At 37.3% G+C, this 19767-nt stretch overlaps 1 protein-coding gene across 3 annotated transcripts in view; it reads left to right on the top strand.

Moving 5' to 3' along the window:
• LOC108041705 (serine/threonine-protein kinase GA29083) overlaps window positions 1-19767 on the top strand; it is a 46081-nt gene that overhangs the window by 7805 nt on the left and 18509 nt on the right. The window contains exon 1 of one of the 3 annotated variants that reach the window (XM_017119702.2): window positions 12702-12773. The exons of the other annotated variants lie outside the window; for them this stretch is intronic. The gene's annotated coding sequence lies outside the window, so the exon portion shown is untranslated. Of the gene's footprint in view, window positions 1-12701; window positions 12774-19767 lie in introns of those variants that run through there. 3 annotated transcript variants of the gene reach the window in all.

Raw genomic sequence — 19767 nt, 5'->3', positions numbered from 1 at the left:
GAGAATAAAAAGAACTTTTACACGTATCAGCTAAAAAGTAGCAAGGGCCTGCAAGTCGTACTTAAGGGCATAGAGTCCGACGTAACGCCTGCAGAGATAACAAAGGCGCTTCAAGAGAAGGGATTTAACGCTAAGACAGTCTTCAACATCCTTAACAGGGATAGAAAGCCGCAGCCACTCTTTAAGGTTGAGCTCGAACCAGAAAATAAGCCCCTAAAGAAATACGAAGTGCACCCCATTTACAATCTTCAGTTCCTGCTGCACCGCAGAATTACAGTTGAGGAACCGCACAAACGCAATGGCCCGGTACAATGTGCGAACTGCCAAGAATATGGCCATACAAGGTCATACTGTAAACTGCGCCCGGTGTGTGTAGTTTGTGGAGATCTTCATGACTCCGCACACTGCCCAACGAGCAAAGATGACTGCAACTCGAAAAAGTGCGGCAACTGCGGTGGCAATCACACTGCTAACTACAGAGGCTGCCCTGTTTACAAGGAGCTGAAAAGTCGCATCCACCAGAGAGGAACTGCCGCCCGCACCCAAAATAAACAGATGACAGCTTCCAGAACAAACCCTGAAGTCTTCTTCTCGACTGCAGCCAGATCCTCACTAGGACCCTTAAACTCTGATAAAAATGTGACTTACGCAAGCGCTTTAAAATCAGGACTGGCTAACCCTGTCTCAAAAAGTTCATTTCTGCAATCAGCTTACCAAGAACCGAACACGGCTCAGCAGCAACAATTCCCGGAGCAGTCAAAAAGCAACTTCGAAGATATGATATACAGCCTGCAGCAAAGCCTTACGGAGTTTATGTCGTTTATGCGCACAACTATGCAAGATTTAATGCGAAACCAAAATCTACTGATTCAAATGCTGGTTTCACAACAATCCAAATAATGACTTCCCTAAGGATATCTACGTGGAACGCTAACGGCGTCTCACAGCATAAACTTGAGTTAGCTCAATTCCTACTCGACAACCATATCGACGTAATGCTGCTCTCAGAAACACACCTTACAAATAAATACAATTTTCAACTACGAGGTTACTCATTTTACGGAACAAATCATCCAGATGGTAAAGCACATGGTGGGACTGGAATTCTAATCAGAAGCCGTATTAAGCACCACTATCATAACAAATTTGCTAAAAATTATCTACAGGCCACATCTATAAATATACAAACAAATACTGGCAACCAACTTACACTAGCCGCCATATACTGCCCCCCTCGCTTCACCATAGCTGAAGATGAGTTTATGCAGTTTTTCAACTCACTAGGAGACCACTTCATAGCAGCAGGGGACTACAACGCCAAGCACACACACTGGGGATCACGTCTCGTGACTCCAAAAGGAAAACAGCTCTATAATGCAGTTATAAAAGCCAAGAACAAGCTGGACTATGTTTCTCCTGGCAGACCAACATACTGGCCGGCAGACCCAAGGAAACTACCCGATTTAATAGACTTTGCAATTACCAAAAACATTTCTAAAAATCTGATAAGCGCCGAATGCCTCTCGGATCTTTCATCGGATCACTCGCCTGTCCTGTTTATTCTTCTCCGACATCCAGGCGCATTGGAGCAATCGTTTAAATTGACATCTCAGAAAACCGATTGGGTTAAGTACAAGAAATACATTAGCTCACACATTGAGCTAAGTCCTCATCTCAACGATGAAGCCAACGTAGACAGATTTGTTAATACACTGGAGTCTGTACTCGTCTCTGCAGCTCGAGTTTCAACACCCCAAACTACAAGTACACAAAGGAACCAAAAGAAGACAAATCTACAAATAGAACAGCTCGTCCTCGAAAAGCGACGCTTACGTCGAGAGTGGCAACTCCACAGATCACCATCTGCTAGGCAAAGCTTCAAATATGCCTCACGTCAACTCACAAAAGCTTTACAGCAAGAAGAAGCACATGTCCACCGACGCTACATAGAGCAATTGTCAACATCTAGCACAAAACACTCACTATGGAGAGCTCACCCTACTCTAAGCTCACCGAAAGTAACCGTGATGCCTATTAGAAACCCCACAGGCGGCTGGGCGCGCAGCGATGCAGACAGAGCCAGCACGTTTGCCAACCACCTTAAAAATGTCTTCCAACCAAATCCTGCCACTAGTGCGTTCACCTTGCCGACTTTACCACATGAGCCTCAGCTTCAACATGAACCAATTGAGTTTCGCCCAAACGAAATCGTTAACATCATCAAAAATCAGCTGAATCCGAAAAAATCCCCGGGCTGCGACCTCATAACTCCCAAAATGATCATTGAGCTCCCATATTGCGCCGTTTGCACTATCACCCAGCTTTTTAATGCCATCGCAAAACTTGGCCACTTTCCAGTGAGATGGAAAAAGTCGATTATAATAATGATAGCAAAGCCAGGAAAAGACCACACAATTCCCACGTCGTATAGACCTATAAGCCTACTCTCATGCTTATCTAAACTCTTTGAAAAATGCGTATTGATTCGGATAAACACATACCTAAGAATCCAGGAAGGAATTCCGTCACATCAATTTGGGTTTCGTGAAAAGCACGGAACAATTGAGCAGGTCAACCGGATAACATCAGAAATTCGGAACGCGTTCGAAAAACGAGAGTACTGTACTGCCATATTTTTAGACGTCTCTCAAGCATTTGATAGAGTTTGGCTAGAAGGTCTAATGTTCAAGATCAAGACAATGCTCCCCTACAACACCCATAAGCTTCTAGAGTCTTACCTCCACGACAGAAAATTTGCTGTTCGATGCAACACTGCTATAACTGACGATTTCACTATTGGAGCTGGAGTTCCTCAAGGAAGCGTGCTTGGGCCAACATTATATGTCCTCTACACAGCAGACATCCCAACAAGCACACGACTAACAACATCTACGTTTGCTGATGATACAGCCATTCTCAGCCGCTCAAAATGCCCGATGCAAGCAACTGCGCAGCTCGCTCTTCATCTGGTCGATGTAGAAAAGTGGCTATCAGATTGGCGAATTAAAGTGAACGAACAAAAATGCAAGCACGTTACGTTCACCCTGAACAGGCAAAACTGCCCGCCGCTCATGTTAAACCATACTCTACTCCCGCAAGCAAACGAAGTGACATATCTAGGAGTACACCTCGACAGAAGACTCACATGGCGCCGGCACATTGAAGCCAAAAGAACACACCTAAAGCTAAAAGCCAGTAGCCTTCATTGGCTTATCAACGCTCGGTCTCCCCTTAGTCTTGAATATAAAGTCCTGCTGTATAACTCGGTACTAAAACCTATATGGATGTACGGCTCTCAGTTATGGGGGAATGCCAGCAATAGCAATATTGACATAGTCCAGCGAGCTCAGTCGAAGATCTTGAGAACAATCACCGGGGCACCGTGGTACGTTCGCAACGAAACCATACATCGCGACTTAAACATTCTACCAGTCAAAGAAGTGATCGCAGAACAGAAGGAAAAGTACTTTACCAAGCTATCGTTGCACCCTAACCACCTGGCGAGAGGTCTTACAAGGTTGATCAACCAATCACGCCTTCGTCGCAATGACTTACCCACCCAGCGACCGACTTGAGGCACGCGCAACCAGAATGCAGTCTTATTATACTGTTAGTTAAATTTTAATGTTAAGATTCGTAAACTTATTGTTAGTCTCAAAATTAAGAGAAGATTCAATAAATAAAAGCAAAGTTAAAATAAAAAAAAAAAAAAAAAAAAAAAAATATTTGCCTCTATAATCTTAATGGTATACAGATATACCCTTGCAGAGGATATTATAATTTTGGTCAAAAGTGTGCAACGCAGTGAAGGAGGCACCTCCGACCCCATAAAGTATATATATTCTTGATCAGGATCACCTCCTGAGTTGATATAGCCATGTCCGTCTGTCCGTCTGTCTGTCCGTCTGTCTGTTTCTACGCAAACTAGTCTCTCAGTTTTAAGCTATCGAATTGAAACTTTGCACACACCCTTCTTTCCTTTGCGCGCAGTATATAAGTCGGAACGGACGGGATCGGCCGACTATATCCTATAGCTGCCATATAACTGATTGATCGGAAATGCCATAACTTTCGTGTTTGTAAAGTTAGGAAGTTGGGACATCCTTTTTCAGGCCCTGCATGATAGTTTCTACAAACGAATTGAACCTAGAAAAAATCAATAGATTTAAAAAGTCAAAATCAACCTTTTAGTGCAGCGAAATACATATATATCTGAGTAGGCCAACCGACTTTTGGGTCTTTTCAACCTTCTCGTATCATTTTATAATCCTTTCCCTAAGCAAAGAGCTTATGTTAGTACCCTTTTCAACGCAGTGAAGGAGACATCTCCGACCCTATAAAGTATATATATTCTTGATCAGGATCACCTCCTGAGTTGATATAGCCATGTCCGTCTGTCTGTTTCTACGCAAACTAGTCTCTCAGTTTTAAAGATATCGAATTGAAACTTTGCACACACACTTCTTTCCTTTGCACGCAGTATATAAGACGGAACGGCCGGGATCGGCCGACTATATCCTATAGCTGTCATACAACTGATTGATCGGAAATGCCATAACTTTGGTGTTTGTAAAGTTAGGAAGTTGAGATTTTCTTTAGGTTTTATTTTTGGCCAATCAATCCGACTTAAGGACTTAAGCATCGGCCGACTATATCTTATAGCTGCCATATAATTGAACGATTGGAAATGCCACAACTTTGGTGTTTTTAAAGTTAGGAAGTTGGGATTTTTTATGAGTATTAAGAATGCATCATATGAATAATTTTGAAGAATATAATTTACAGAGTATTCTGCAAGGGTACCAGGCTTGTTTACATTGATCCTGCTTATTAAATTTTGATTTGGACACATACGGTTGATTTTATTTTTACCTTGTAAAGTCAAACAACTTTTCCTTTATTTTAAGGCACTAAAACAATTTTAGTAACAAAATATATCTGTATACCATTAAGATTATAGAGGCAAATATGATCATTTGAAAAAAAGTGGCCAAATCGCTAAAGTTTTAACAAAATAGTTAATTAAAAACCAAGTGTGCCAATAATTTTGTTCAGGGAAATTTGGTCCGTTTTTTGGTTATTTATTTTTAATAAATTATTTATAAAAGATAAATTAATGAAGTCACTTGTATTAAACTACAAATTAATGATTTTATCTAAAAATATTTAGTTATTTTTTTAATATCAGCATATTAGAAGAAGAAAAATAGCCTTAAAGTTTAACATGCCTGCTGTGCCAATAATTAAGGTTGTCACTGTATGTTTTCATATCCAGAACATCAGACTGATTTTCAATACTTAAAGCCAGTTGTCTAGCATGGTTTTGCCCCTTAAGGGGGGTATAGATTCGCCGCAAAATCGGTCATTTTTTACGAATTTATTGGCGATACGCATAGTTTCGTTTTCCCATACAACAATTAAACAATATGTGTGAAAATTTGCATTCAAAAAAATGGAAAAGTGAGTGAGATATAGGAAATCTGCGGTGTACATCGTAACTGGTTACAAAATTATCTGAATTGAATAAATCAAATTGAATTATTTTCCCGCTGTCGACTTTTTACTTAAACATTTTTTTTTTCGATTTTTAAAGTCACTTGAAAATTAAATACCTCGATTTTCGCCCAAAAATCAGAGTTATTTGTTGTTGTAAAAAAATAAACTTTCCCAAAAACAAAAAAAACTCGACAGCGTTACCTGAGTAATTAGTGTACTATGTAAAATTAGAAAAACGATTCGTCTAGTGGATTTTGCATGATCGTTTACACCAGCTTTGAAAAAATCAAATATAAAACGCGCTTACTTATCTACGTTGAACAACCCATAACTTAAGAAGTTTAACTAGGATCAATCTTAAATTTTGAGACAATATTCTTGAAATATTGTGCATACAGAAAACAAACCAAACAAATCATTTTTAGTTTTGTTAGATCAGAAAACATTATTCCTATTTCGGAAATATTTATTTTGCCTATAAATTTAACTTTTTTAATCTATGGTTCCCAGAAAACTTTTTTAAGCAATGTTTTCCCCTTTTATCAAAAGAATGGACCTGCTTTGCTCTTATTAAACGGTCGTAGAACCCTTTTAATATTGATTGCGTTGGCTCTCGTTTCTTTGCTGCCTTGTTAAAATTAACGGCATAGCTCGCAACCGTCTTTCGTTTTGCGGTCTGCACTCTAACACAACCGAAAAAGACGATGCGAGTGTGCTCTCGCTCTGAACAGAACTTTTTTTTCTCTTTGTTTTGGTTTTCGGTTAACTGTTCTCAGTTGCGTGGTTTTTGTTATGCTCCAACTATACGCTCGCTCATTGAGGGTCAGCAGAAGAGCGAAAAAACGAAAGACTCATCGTAAACGGTCTTTTGTCTTCAGTGCCTTTTTAACAACGCTTAGCAACAACATTAACATATTTATTAGATCTAAACATTAGATTTATTACTTATTCAGTATTAAGCTTTACAACAAGTAACGAATTTTGAGTTTCTTTGTTGCCCGCTTAAGAAGTAATGAAGCGCTGAAAAGGCCCTTTCAACAGACACCTGAGTCGCCGGTGTAGCCAGTCCAACGTGAGCGAGCGCATTCAGGTGTGGCGACTGCAGCAAGGGTATAACAAGAAAGGAAAGCTAACTTCGGGCGGAGCCGAAGTTGACATACCCTTGCAGAATATTCTGTAAATTTTATTCTCCATAATTATTCATATGATACATTCTTAATACTCATACAAAATCCCAACTTCCTAACTTTAAAAACACCAAAGTTGTGGCTTTTCTGATCGTTCAGTTATATGGCAGCTATAGGGTATAGTCGACCGGTCCCGGCCGTTCCGACTTATATACTGCGGGCAATGAATGAAGGGTGTGTGCAAAGTTTTAATTCGATATCTTTAAAACTGAGAGACTAGTTCGCGTAAAAACAGACAGACGGACAGACGGACATGGTTATATCAACTTAGGACGCGATCCTGATAAAGAATATATATATTTCAAAGGGTCGGAGATGTCTCCTTCACTGCGTTGCACACTTTTGACCAAAAATTTTAATACCCTCTGCAAGGGTATAATAAAAACGATATAACGGCAAAATCGACAAAGCTTCATTGTTTTTAGTAATATAGGCATAGAAATCGAAATGTAGTCTTTTTGTAATAACTGCAAGCGTATATAAACTTCGGCTTGCGAAGTGTTCTTTCTTTCTTATTTCGACATGAATTAGATAAACTATACTTTGTCGATGTGGTGCTCGATGTGCATAGTGTGAGGCAGTTGGTCGCCTTTTTTTAGGCAATTTAGGAACACTATGCTTTCTAATTTCTTTCTGTGAATAAAACAAGAAACACAATTGGAAATTACTCGCATTACCTTATCCTCGAGGGTGCGCAATATATAACTTCTGTCTTAATTGGTGTCCTGTCTTCATGAGTATTTATGATTTCTTCCCGTTCCATCAGCTTTGGGACCTTAGTAATTTTTAATTTTTATACCCTTGCAGAGGGTATTATAATTTTGGTCAGAAGTTTGTAACGCAGTGAAGGAGACGTTTGCGACCCCATAAAGTATATATATTCTTGATCAGGATCAATAGGGGAGTCGATATAGCCATGTCCGTCTGTCCGTCCGTCTGTCCGTCTGTTTCAATACCGTTTGCGAGCTCAGTTTAAAAGCTAGCGATCTAAAACTTTCACACTCGACCTAAAACATGTGTACGCAGATCAAGTTTGAAAATCGGCCCGATCGGATGTCTATATCCTATAGCTCCCATAGGAACAATCGGATATATCTTGCAAGAATTGATGATATTTCGCGCAGTGTAAAAGCTTTTGACATGAATCTTTCCAAATCGTATTTTTTTATGCATACCTTGATCAGGGTAAAAGCGCGTGACGATCGGACGTCTATATCCTATAGCTCCCATAGGAACAAAAGGGTAAAATCGTTTAAAATTTAATGATTTTTAGGATATTTCGCGCAGTATACAAGCTATTGACATGAATCTTTCAAAATCGTATTTTTTTATGCATACATTGATCAAGGTAAAAGCGCGTGCCGATCGGACGTCTATATCCTATAGCTCCCATAGGAACAATAGGGTGAAATCGGTCCAAATTTGATGATTATCAGAATATTTCGCGCAGTGTGTAAGCTACTAAGATAAATTTTTCCAATTCTATTTATTTACGCATATCTTGATTAGGGTAAAAGCGCTTGCCGCTCGGAAGTCTATATCTTAAAGAAGATAGGAAAAATTGTTAAAGGCTGCGAAAGTATCCCTTTTTTTCTATTTGTATATGACATTTTTGCAGTATAAAAGCAATTGTCTTGAAACGATGCAAATCTAGTTAACTTATGTATACCTTATTCCTTTCGCTACTTTTTCACTTTTAGCAATTTCGGCAAAGTCTGCAAGGGTATTAAAACTTCGTCTTGCCGAAGTTAGCTTCCGTCCTCGTTTTTTTATATCTAAGAAAAAAATTTATGAGAATTTAATACATATTTAGAAAGTATACAAGATTATATAAAGAAATACTTTTTATTCGAGTTAAAGTAGTGAGCGGAAGTTGATGAAAACTGCTGGCCTTCAGATAAGCACTTTCTAGGGATACCTAGATAGGTGACTTCGTTCACTTGTGGAATTGGTGCATTGCTTAGGGTTAAGGGGTAGCAAATGTTTTAAAGCTATTTAAATGAAATTTTGAAAAAATTCTTTCTGTTGCTGGTAATAAAACGGAACGGACCGGATCGGCCTACTATTTCAAATATTTTGTGGAAAAAATGAATTCAATACTTGTCCTTGGGAAAATATAACACTGCTTTTTTCCCAAAACATCCTTTTACTTGGATTTAAAAGTACCAATTTATTTTTTAATGAATTCTTCATATGTTGTAAATAGAACTTGGATCTGAAGTTTTAGCAGCAGTGCGCTTTCATTCGTTTATACTAGGATTTCTTTTAATAAGGGCTTTTTTTGCTTTTAGGGTCATTACCCTTTCTAAATTCCTATTTTTAATCACTTTCTTACGTATCATGTGATGTCAATAAACTTTCTAGTATACTAGTGTAATCTGGAAGTTACATACAGTGACAAACTTAATTATTGGCACAGCAAGCATGTTTAACTTTAAGGCTATTTTTCTTCTTCTAGTATGCTGACATTAAAATATAACAAAATATTTTTAGATAGAATCATTAATTTGTTGTTAAATACAAGTGACTTCATTAATTTATCTCTTAAAAATAATTTATTAGAAATAAAAAACCAAAGAATGGACCAAATTTCCCTGAACAAAATTATTGGCACACTTGGGTTTTAATTAACTATTTTGTTAAAACTTTATCGATTTGGCCCTTTTTTTTTAATGATCATATTTGCCTCTATAATCTTAATGGTATACAGATATACCCTTGCAGAGGATATTATAATTTTGGTCAAAAGTGTGCAACGCAGTGAAGGAGGCACCTCCGACCCCATAAAGTATATATATTCTTGATCAGGATCACCTCCTGAGTTGATATAGCCATGTCCGTCTGTCCGTCTGTCTGTTTCTACGCAAACTAGTCTCTCAGTTTTAAGCTATCGAATTGAAACTTTGCACACACCCTTCTTTCCTTTGCGCGCAGTATATAAGTCGGAACGGACGGGATCGGCCGACTATATCCTATAGCTGCCATATAACTGATTGATCGGAAATGCCATAACTTTCGTGTTTGTAAAGTTAGGAAGTTGGGACATCCTTTTTTCAGGCCCTGCATGATAGTTTCTACAAACGAATTGAACCTAGAAAAAATCAATAGATTTAAAAAGTCAAAATCAACCTTTTAGTGCAGCGAAATACATATATATCTGAGTAGGCCAACCGACTTTTGGGTCTTTTCAACCTTCTCGTATCATTTTATAATCCTTTCCCTAAGCAAAGAGCTTATGTTAGTACCCTTTTCAACGCAGTGAAGGAGACATCTCCGACCCTATAAAGTATATATATTCTTGATCAGGATCACCTCCTGAGTTGATATAGCCATGTCCGTCTGTCTGTTTCTACGCAAACTAGTCTCTCAGTTTTAAAGATATCGAATTGAAACTTTGCACACACACTTCTTTCCTTTGCACGCAGTATATAAGACGGAACGGCCGGGATCGGCCGACTATATCCTATAGCTGTCATACAACTGATTGATCGGAAATGCCATAACTTTGGTGTTTGTAAAGTTAGGAAGTTGAGATTTTCTATAGGTTTTATTTTTGGCCAATCAATCCGACTTAAGGACTTAAGCATCGGCCGACTATATCTTATAGCTGCCATATAATTGAACGATTGGAAATGCCACAACTTTGGTGTTTTTAAAGTTAGGAAGTTGGGATTTTTTATGAGTATTAAGAATGCATCATATGAATAATTTTGAAGAATATAATTTACAGAGTATTCTGCAAGGGTACCAGGCTTGTTTACATTGATCCTGCTTATTAAATTTTGATTTGGACACATACGGTTGATTTTATTTTTACCTTGTAAAGTCAAACAACTTTTCCTTTATTTTAAGGCACTAAAACAATTTTAGTAACAAAATATATCTGTATACCATTAAGATTATAGAGGCAAATATGATCATTTGAAAAAAAGTGGCCAAATCGCTAAAGTTTTAACAAAATAGTTAATTAAAAACCAAGTGTGCCAATAATTTTGTTCAGGGAAATTTGGTCCGTTTTTTGGTTATTTATTTTTAATAAATTATTTATAAAAGATAAATTAATGAAGTCACTTGTATTAAACTACAAATTAATGATTTTATCTAAAAATATTTAATTATTTTTTTAATATCAGCATATTAGAAGAAGAAAAATAGCCTTAAAGTTTAACATGCCTGCTGTGCCAATAATTAAGGTTGTCACTGTATGTTTTCATATCCAGAACATCAGACTGATTTTCAATACTTAAAGCCAGTTGTCTAGCATGGTTTTGCCCCTTAAGGGGGGTATAGATTCGCCGCAAAATCGGTCATTTTTTACGAATTTATTGGCGATACGCATAGTTTCGTTTTCCCATACAACAATTAAACAATATGTGTGAAAATTTGCATTCAAAAAAATGGAAAAGTGAGTGAGATATAGGAAATCTGCGGTGTACATCGTAACTGGTTACAAAATTATCTGAATTGAATAAATCAAATTGAATTATTTTCCCGCTGTCGACTTTTTACTTAAACATTTTTTTTTTCGATTTTTAAAGTCACTTGAAAATTAAATACCTCGATTTTCGCCCAAAAATCAGAGTTATTTGTTGTTGTAAAAAAATAAACTTTCCCAAAAAAAAAAAAACTCGACAGCGTTACCTGAGTAATTAGTGTACTATGTAAAATTAGAAAAACGATTCGTCTAGTGGATTTTGCATGATCGTTTACACCAGCTTTGAAAAAATCAAATATAAAACGCGCTTACTTATCTACGTTGAACAACCCATAACTTAAGAAGTTTAACTAGGATCAATCTTAAATTTTGAGACAATATTCTTGAAATATTGTGCATACAGAAAACAAACCAAACAAATCATTTTTAGTTTTGTTAGATCAGAAAACATTATTCCTATTTCGGAAATATTTATTTTGCCTATAAATTTAACTTTTTTAATCTATGGTTCCCAGAAAACTTTTTTAAGCAATGTTTTCCCCTTTTATCAAAAGAATGGACCTGCTTTGCTCTTATTAAACGGTCGTAGAACCCTTTTAATATTGATTGCGTTGGCTCTCGTTTCTTTGCTGCCTTGTTAAAATTAACGGCATAGCTCGCAACCGTCTTTCGTTTTGCGGTCTGCACTCTAACACAACCGAAAAAGACGATGCGAGTGTGCTCTCGCTCTGAACAGAACTTTTTTTTCTCTTTGTTTTGGTTTTCGGTTAACTGTTCTCAGTTGCGTGGTTTTTGTTATGCTCCAACTATACGCTCGCTCATTGAGGGTCAGCAGAAGAGCGAAAAAACGAAAGACTCATCGTAAACGGTCTTTTGTCTTCAGTGCCTTTTTAACAACGCTTAGCAACAACATTAACATATTTATTAGATCTAAACATTAGATTTATTACTTATTCAGTATTAAGCTTTACAACAAGTAACGAATTTTGAGTTTCTTTGTTGCCCGCTTAAGAAGTAATGAAGCGCTGAAAAGGCCCTTTCAACAGACACCTGAGTCGCCGGTGTAGCCAGTCCAACGTGAGCGAGCGCATTCAGGTGTGGCGACTGCAGCTTTATATCGGTAAAAAATGCAAAATGTTCGCATTTAGTGGCAAACGTCCAAGCATAAGGTCGATGTGTCAGCATAGATTTGGTCTAGTTTTTTAGATGAAGGCTCTTCTTTAATTTCGGAAATTGTCTGTACGCCATCCAACTAGGCGGAAAACAAAGACTCTTCTTTGTCATCACATTTATCACCGTCGGATGTGAGCTCCTTCTTCTGGTCTTGGATATATACCTAGCATGATGGCGCACTTTGTGTTGGGGAATGCACATTAAATTAAAACTAGATTAGAACATATTTTTTGCAATGTTAGTTTAGAACAAGTGTGATTTTTTGATATGGACAATTTACTTTGTTAAAACATATAATAGCCATTAACAACAATAAAACAGGACCTAAACTTCAAACACGCTTAGCCTTCTTTTCTTTAGCTCGAATTAATGGTATGCTATTTTTTTTAGATTTTGCTTTGCTAAGCATTTTTGCTGGTCATTTAAGATGGAATTAACGCGTGGATCAATATAGATTGCAGCTAACATCGCATCATTTTCAAGTAACTTACATTCTCGAATTTTAATCTATCCTAGTAATTTTTATACCCTTGCAGAGGGTATTATAATTTTGGTCAAAAGTGTGCAACGCAGTGAAGGAGACATCTCCGACCCTATAAAGTATATATATTCTTGATCAGGATCACCTTCTGAGTTGATATAGCCATGTCCGTCTGTCCGTCTGTCTGTCCGTCTGTCTGTTTCTACGCAAACTAGTCTCTCACTTTTAAAGATATCGAATTGAAACTTTGCACACACCCTTCTTTCCTTTGCACGCAGTATATAAGTCGGAACGGCCGGGATCGGCCGACTATATCCTATAGCTGCCATATAACTGATTGATCGGAAATGCCAATACTTTGTTGTTTGTAAAGTTAGGAAGTTGGGATTTTCTATGGGTCTTATATTTGGCCAATCAATCTGACCTACCAAATTTCATAAGGATCGGCCGACTATATCCTATAGCCGCCATATAACTGATTAATCGGAAATGCCATAACTTTGGTGTTTGTTAAGTTAGGAAGTTGGGATTTTCTATGGGTTTTATTTTTGGCCAATCAATCCGACCTACCAAATTTCATAAGGATCGGCCGACTATATCCTATAGCTGCTATATAACTGAACGATTGGAAATGCCATAACTTTGGTGTTTTTAAAGTTAGGAAGTTGGGATTTTTTATGAGTATTAAGAATGCATCATATGAATAATTTTGGAGAATATAATTTACAGAGTATTCTGCAAGGGTATATCAACTTTGGCTCCGCCCGAAGTTAGCTTTCCTTTCTTGTTTGTATATAATTTTGGCTGTTCTCGCACTTTAGTTTAAGCTCCATCTATATTATGTAAAATTCGCTCTATACTAATTTTTTATTCTGCAACTTTAAGGTCGCTTCGTATGTGTCCTTGAACGCGTAAATATATATATCCATCCAATCCCAGTCCGCATCAATACTAATGCTAGGGTGTACAGCAAGGAACTCTTTTAAATCTAACAATTTTAATATCATTAAGTATGTAGAGTTCCATCTCGTAACAACATCTTGACATGTTACGTTTTTTTACCCTTGTTCAACCAACGTCTGCTCAGGTTGAATATTTTTAAACATTTAAAATAATATTAAAAAATGTTATGTTTTCACTTAAATATTCCTTTCTGAACGCAATAACTTACAAATTTTGCGACATGATGAAACTGTTACGCTGATCTCATCTACCTTGTTGATGTCGAATACGCAAAGTCTGCGAATCATAATTTAAAATTTGAATGGCTTTTATCTTGTTTTTTTCCATTATCCGATGTAATTCTTATAGTTTTGGGTTTCCAATAACCGTCATTTAAAACATATTTTGCAATTAAGATTTGATCAAGGGTTATTCCGTAGTCATTTATGATCTCCATAACTTTTTCCTTGATGTCTTGATGACTAGATTGTATCATTTGTAAAATCACGTCCAAAATAGCCTAATCCTTTCTTGTGGCAACATCTATTTTCAGTGATACAAGCTTTCCCTTTACAACCGCTTTTATATTTTCTTTAATGGTCAGCTCTTTGACAAACTCATATTCCATAACATTTCGAGAAGTTATGGGATTCATCGAAAGCGCTATATAAATTGGGTTTAATATCTGTCAAAACCCTTCGCTATCTAGAAATAAAAAAGGCAGGCTTTCCATCGGATTTTCCATCACAATCTTTATAATCGAAGAGACGATTGGTTTCATATGAAATTTTTATTTTTTTCAAATTTGTTTGAACTTTGTCGTCGTCTACCTCGCATTCATAAAATACTTGCAATTAAATGCCGTTTTAAATTTGTTGCGTGAGAGCCTGCATTTAAACTTATTGTCTTCTGCATAAAAGTGAAAAAAGCACACTTTTTTGTTGTGATAGCGAGCCATTTTTGACACAAAAATTTAAACACAAAGCAAGTGTGGATTACAATAAGACTGATCATTCGCATATAAACTCATACAAATTCAAAAGACTTTTATTTTCTTCGCTCGTTGCAAAACGGTCAGCAAATAAGCAGAGCAAAAAGGAAACAGGAAAACCGTTCGTTCAAGAGACATTGGCCGTTTTTTGATTAACGGCAAACCACTTCTTTGTCCTTAGCAGTCAATTGATTTTGAAATGTAGTATGTTGTTTAACCTTTTGTTCTCAGTGTTTTTTTTTTATAATATTTGTTTAGGTAGCAGTGCTGTGCACTTTGCAACTTATTCTGAATATAAAAATTGTATTCAAAAACGGGGTTTTACCAAAATTTTAACTTTTTGCTAATCTTGTCTTATAGAGTTTAAACTAAACCTTTATTATCGAAATAAATCGATTCTAGCACGAAATTTTGGTGTAAGTCAGTCGCGTTTTTATATTTTTTTTCCAGCCAAAACAAAAATTAAAAAGTCACAAGTCATTCATAATTAAAGAGTAAGCCACTTATAACCATCATTGTTTCTATCGATAGTTCTCCTTACTTCATTATACGGTCTCCACCAATGTTAGCTTCAAGTCTGATACCCTCTTTCCATAGAGTTCATCCGTTCGAAACGGTAGGGATTTTTGACAAATGTGAAACTTCGATACCCACAGCGCACATCCACAATCCGATAACAGCTGATCTGAACAGCTGTGGCTAATTATTCTAGCATGATGCATTTTGAACAACTTTAATAAGTTCAATCAATTCTGTATTTAATATTTATTTTGTTGAATTTAATACGGCACTAATAAATGTGCATTCGGTTCGGTTCTCATTTCATGAATGTTGCCGCTTGACTTAAGAATAAGTTGGCTTGGCTTAAAATTCACATAGCTGCGCGAGCAGCGCCGCGGCCAACGCTTATGTATCTAAATATCTATATTAATGTATATGTGCCGCTGCAGAGCAGCGGTCAATGCTTATGCGTAAGTGTATATAAGCGGCACAAGTAGCGGCCGCTCATGAGAGGGTGTTATGCTCACATGGTAACCGAATGATCGGCCGCGCATGCAGACATGCCGGCTCAGCATTTAGGATGCTCATAACGTTATTGTGTGGGTCGAATTACTCCGCTCTTGAAGTGCTGGGAATATTAGGACATAAACAAATGCCACAATGTTGCAGTGATATAAGTGGTATAGTGTGTACCCGATATGTGAGCATACTACACAACATTTAAAATGAACAATACAGCGCTAAAAATGATACTTGGTAGCAGACTGAAAGGGACCTACGCGAACAACCAAATCGGACTAATATGTCTATATTTTAACACTTCAGCTTGATGATCGGTATGTATGGAAGTTGCTCGAGTTGGGCATTTCGACCGGCTTAGAGTCGCAGAGTGATCGCCGAACGTGGATGTCTCGGTTGCCATGACATAAGTAACTTATGAGTGTGTTTAGGCGTTTTGATTTTATGTATGAGACCATCATGCAAGACTTAATCGAATACTTGAGACTTTTGGGAATATCACAGTATATTATTCCCTAAGTTTGCAGCTCTGTATTCTTTGATGCAGACCCGATTAGTTTCTTCAAGGGTTAACTGTTTCTGCATAGATTTAAACATTGGTGAGCCTGGGGGTAACTTTAACTTGTCAAGTCTCCGCCGTCGTTTTTATAGCCTTGAGAGGGTATTATAATTTTGGTGAAAACTTTGTAACGCAGTAAAGGAGACGTTTCCGACCCTATAAAGTATATATATTCTTGATCAGGGTCAATAGGGGGTCAATATAGCCATGTCCGTCTGTCTGCTGTCCGTCTGTCTGCTGTCCGTCTGTCTGCTGTCCGTCTGTCTGCTGTCCGTCTGTCTGCTGTCCGTTTGTTTCAATACCGTTTGCGAGCTCAGTTTAAAAGCTCACAGTCGTCCTAAAACATGTGAACGCAGATCAAGTTTGAAAATCGCCCCGATCGCACATCTACATCCTATATCTCCCATAGGAACAATCGGATATATCTTGCAAGAATTTATGATATTTCGCGCAGTGTAAAAGCTATTGACATGAATCTTTCCAATCGTATTTTTTTATGCATACCTTGATCAGGGTAAAAGCGCGTGCCGATCGGACGTCTATATCCTATAGCTCCCATAGGAACAATCGGTCCAAATTTGATGATTTTCAGAATATTTCGCGCAGTGTATAGCTTTTTTGACATACATTTTTCAAAGTCTTATTTATTTACGCATACCTTGATCAGGAGAAAATCGCATGCCAATCGGACGTCTATATCTAATAGCTTCCATAGGAAAAATTGTTAAAGGCTGCGAAAAAATCCCTTTTTTTCTATTTTTATAAACTACGCAAATCTAATTTATTTATGTATAACTTATTCCTTTCTCTACTTTTCAATTTTAGCTATTTCGGCAAGCTCTGCAAGGGTATTAAAACTTCGGCTTGTCGAAGTTATTTTCCGTCCTCGTTTTTTCTCTTTTTGTATTGGTTGGTCTGGACATTTTGTGGTGTTGAGATTTTGGCTGCTGCCATAATTTTCCTATAATATTCCTTCTGATATAAAAAGGCGGGGACATACATTAGACAGGGCAGTAGACAGAACGATTTCAATTTTGCATTTGCTTGAATGTAATTTGATAGATGTAGCTTGCAAATAAATTGTTAAAAAACCTTTGGTGTAATTAGTACTTCTAATCGGTTCTTCCGTGTAGTCATTTCAAGTTTATGCCGTGAATCGTCGTTGGCATAGAAAGTCGTAGACAAGCAAAAATTATTAAGACGCATCTATTCATCTGTATCATGATTGCATGGTTGTTTTCATGTATGACATAAGTTCATCATGCTTTATTAAAGGGTCACCATCATAGTTTTAATGTTGCATGTGGTTATCTCATTTTCTGCTCCAAGTTTCCCTGGTTGGCTCATGCTTATCAAATCCTGTTTTTAGAGCACTGGTGTAGGAAATGCTCCTTACGAAGGAGCGAATGAAGACCTGGCTGCTAAGGAAACGAAGACATGAGGCGTAGTTTGTTAACTTATTTTTATACCCGTTACTCGTAGAGTAAAAGGGTATATTGTATTCGTGCAAAAGTATGTAACAGCTAGAAGGAAGCGTTTCCGACCCTATAAAGTATATATATTCTTGATCAGGGTCACTAGCCGAGTCGATATAGCCATGTCCGTCTGTCCGTCTGTCCGTCTGTCTGTCTGTCCGTCTGTCCGTCCGTATGAACGCTGAGATCTCGGAAACTATAAAAGCTAGAAGATTGGCATTTTGCATGCAGATTCTAGGAGTTCCTACGCAGCGCAAGTTTGTTTCAAAAAGGTGCCACGCCCCCTTTAACGCCCACAATCGCTTATATACGATTTTAAAAATTTAAATATTTCGGAAAAGTAAAAATGCAGTTTTGTTGTGTTTATCAATACCTATCGAAATGTAGAAGAAATTTTTCAAATCTGACCATTCGTTAAAAAGTTTTGCGTGATCAAAGTTTCTATCTCCATCTCCCTCGCACTCCCTTTACCTGAGTAACGGGTATCTGATAGTCGGGGCACCCGACTATAGCGTTCTCTCTTGTTATATTATTATTATAGTAGCATTCGATTCTTTAGTTCCTCGTATACATATGGTTTTCTCATCAGTTTCCGAATTTTTTTTTGTTTCTGGTTTTTTGATCTGAGGGCAGATTTCATAGTGTGCCCATTCTTGATTCTGCGGTACATCTGTTATGCTTGTCTGGTTCTAGCTCGTGCCGTGAAACTTGGTTTCCCTTTAATTACCGAAACAACATTTAAGTTACCTTTTCCGACCAGGTCAACAATTTTTTTTGACTAGGACGTGGAGGCTCTTCTCCCTAATATATAAATGTGGAAGCTTTGATTTCTTTTGAGCCTCTTCTCCAAGTTTAGGTTGTTTACTTTTATCAGCCCATCTGTTAGTGTTCGATTCGTTCCTTTATAAAAACGGTTTATCTTTGCTTCAACCATTTTATTTTATGGGCAAAGCGTGCCTTCTATGCAGCTCGTGAAACACGTAAGCCCAATACTGAGTGTGACTGTGTTATGTGTTACATAATGTGTAATTTATTCCCTTAAAATACCCAATGAAACATTTTAAAATATGATTGTTATACGGCTTTCTTATACTGTAACGTATTTTTCAGACCTGTTCCAGTTTTCATTTATAAAAAATCCCTACGCAATCTTTGTTCCCTCTTGTAAAACTGATCTGTTACCTCCTGTAAAACCTCACGGAAACTTTCTGCAAGCATTGGGCTGGGTTATTAGACTCGCCAGCAAAGCTATTAAATTTAAAATACTTAGTGATAACTTTACTTGAAAATTATACTTTTTGCATTATTAAGTAGCCAGATTTGTTGGATGGAAAACTCTGACTCAGTTTAGACTAAGCTTTTGTTTAAAGCACAATTCACTTCCGAGTAAAAACAACAATTCAGACCTGGCCAAATTAAAGGAAACCAGTAAGTCTACAGCATTACAATTTTTCGTCATATATCCTATCCACAATGCATTTAAATAAGTTGTTAATCTTTTTTTGGTTTTTTTTAAAGGGTACCAACCCACCCCATCCTTATACCGTTTATCATCTTTTCAAAAATAATTTATATTTAGCATCTAACATAAATTCAGACCTTATAAAACTGAAAGAAACTCAAGAAAGCCAGTAAGCCTACTGCATTAATTTATTTTGGTTAAGTGTTGCATAGTTTTCGGAGCATTTTAATTTAAAGTATGTTTTATAGTCAACTTAAACAGCGTTGTCCTGGTGACACACTACACATTTCCTGTTGGCCAATTCTGGTCGCTTCTGGTCGATCGCCAGCTTCGAGCGGTCCAGTTGTCCGCAGTAGATGGTAGAATTAAGTGTCTGGACATATGGGAGCAGCTCATAGTGTATGATTCCCTTCCAATCCCACCAAACACAGAGCAAAACTTTCCTGGGCGTCAATCCCGGCTTGGCCACAGTTTTGGACGATTCACCGGCCTTCAAACAGGACCGTTTTTGCTTGATATTGTCGTATGTGATCCATTTTTCGTCGC

This window comes from Drosophila rhopaloa, unplaced genomic scaffold, assembly GCF_018152115.1.
Source record: "Drosophila rhopaloa isolate 14029-0021.01 unplaced genomic scaffold, ASM1815211v1 contig_80, whole genome shotgun sequence".
In the NCBI taxonomy this organism is placed as follows: Eukaryota; Metazoa; Arthropoda; class Insecta; order Diptera; family Drosophilidae; genus Drosophila; species Drosophila rhopaloa.
The sequence above is the reverse complement of the archived record's forward strand: the minus strand, read 5'-3'. Positions and strand labels throughout refer to the sequence as shown.